The following is a 2476-nucleotide window of genomic DNA, read 5'->3' on the forward strand; positions in this document are numbered from 1 at the left end:
AGACTCCCCATTGAGCAGGGAGCCTGGCGTGGAGCTTCGTCCCAGGACCCTGAGATGATGTCCTGAGCTGAAGGCAGATGCTTAAGTGACTGAGCCACCCAGGTGCCCCAAAGATTGATTGATTGATTTTTGAGAAAGAGAGAGAGAGAGAGAGAGAGAGAGAAAACGAGCTCTATGCTGAGCTCAGAGTCATGATCCTGAGATCGGGACCTGAGCTGAAACCAAGAGTCAGACACTTATCTCACTTTGCCACCCAGGTACCCTGTGAGGTCCACCCTATTAGGAAGAAACTGAGGTAACTTGGAGTCAAATAATTTGTTCACTATCACATAGGAAGTGTTTGGCACATTTTAGAAGCATTTAAAATTATTCCTATCCTCCAACCATCAAATGTTTTATTTTCTGTCTGATTGTAAGTATTGAAATTTCTTTGCTTACTGGGCAAAGGGAAAAGAAACTTCTATCAACAAGAGTATGTTGATGAATATTACTGATTCTTTAGGATATCCATAGGTCACGAGACATGCTAGTGTTTATTTGGACAATGCCTTACTTAACTGGGGAGATGTTAGGAGTTAAAATGTAATTTGGGGCATTCTCTCACCACTGAAAAATCCTGCAAATAGTAAGGCAATTCAAGACAAATTACAGGCATCATTTCCACATCCTACCATGAAGCCATAGCTAGTAAAAATGAATTCACTTCTAATTAAAAATGCCACATTCCTCTTAGTTTCTTGCTTCCAGAGTGTTTTTGTTTTTGTTTTGTTTTGTTTTTGGTAGGATGCAGGTGACCTGTGAACAGAACAACAGGGAGATTAGGATGAATTACCAATTTTGGTTGGAGATTTTAACACTTCCTCAGAAATTGTTTGGTTCAAACTCACAAGACATGAAGATATAGAATGTTTGAAAATCACAATTAATTATATATGTAATCATGTATTTATATATAATTATGTATAGTTATTTATTTTTATATAGCATTATGTATACACACACACACACACACACGTGTTTGTGTGTAAGTAATACCCAGTAGGCAAATGTTATTTTTGAGCATTCGTGGACCAATCACAAAAACCAATTTTCTACTGGGACTCAATGAAAACCAACTAAATCTCAAGGAATCAATATCTTGGAGACTGTGACAATATATAGCAAAATTGGAAATCAATAATAAAATGATAGCTTTACAAAGTTTGTATATCTTAAAAATAGACTGCCAAGAAATTCCCAGGTAGAAGAAATTTACAAAATACTTGGGACAGGATAATAATGAAGAAAACAAGCCAACATTCTTGGACTACAGCTAAAGCACTCTAAGGGGGAAATATGGAAGGCAAGAGGAATGTAGAGGTAGGTACAGTAGAAAATCATAAGAACAACACAGCATAACAACAGTGATAAAACCAGGAGACTGACTGTGCCCACTGATCGAGATGAGGGATTATGAACCGAAGAACCAGCTAATAGTATTTTTAAAAGATAACAGTTTTGAGCAAATTACCTGTAATAATGCAATAATAATGTATTCCATTAAAATCAGTTTTCAGAAAAGAAGGCGAGTTATTTAACAAGAAATTAAGGGGCACCTGGGTGGCTCAGTTGGTTAAGCATCCAACTCTTGGTTTCAGCTCCGGTCATGATCTCAGGGTCGTGAGATGTAGTCCCACTTTGGGCTCAGCACTCAGGGTGGACCTGCTTGAGATTCTCTCTCTCTCCTTCCACTCTGCCCCTCCCTACCACTTGCACTCATAAATAAATAAATAAATAAATAAATAAATAAATAAATAAAATCTTTTAAAAAAATAAAAATGATGCTGAGGAGCAACGATACAAATGCATGTATCGATGAGATCATTGTCAAGGCATGGAGTGAAATTCTGAGATGAATAAAGGAGAAAGGAAAAAATAAAGAAGCATAAGAATGGTTACTCTATTCTATCTTTAGATCAGTGCCATCCTCTATTTCGCTGTCCAGAGCATTCACTATTGTTTTCCAGATTCAGGGAAAAACCAAGTGTAGGACAAACTTTCTCACTTCTCAGTTTCCCTGGCAGAATCTCTGACCTGATGATTAGAAGTTTCTCTGTAGTATAATTTTTAAGTACTAATCTCATATGAATCATAAGATATTCTCCACAATTTACCTTTAATTCTATCATAAAGGAAGAATCAAAGAGAAGTCTTGAGTTTCATTTGAGTTCCAGTATGAATATGGATTTTAAATTACTGCTTTCTGGGGCGCCTGGGTGGCACAGCGGTTAAGCGTCTGCCTTCGGCTCAGGGCATGATCCTGGAGTTATGGGATCGAGCCCCACATCAGGCTCCTGTGCTATGAACCTGCTTCTTCCTCTCCCACTCCCCCTGCTTGTGTTCCCTCTCTCGCTGGCTGTCTCTATCTCTGTCAAGTAAATAAATAAAATCTTTTAAAAATAAATAAATAAATAAATAAATAAATAAATAAATAAAT

Source organism: Ailuropoda melanoleuca, chromosome 5 (genome assembly GCF_002007445.2).
Source record: "Ailuropoda melanoleuca isolate Jingjing chromosome 5, ASM200744v2, whole genome shotgun sequence".
Lineage (NCBI taxonomy): Eukaryota > Metazoa > Chordata > Mammalia > Carnivora > Ursidae > Ailuropoda > Ailuropoda melanoleuca.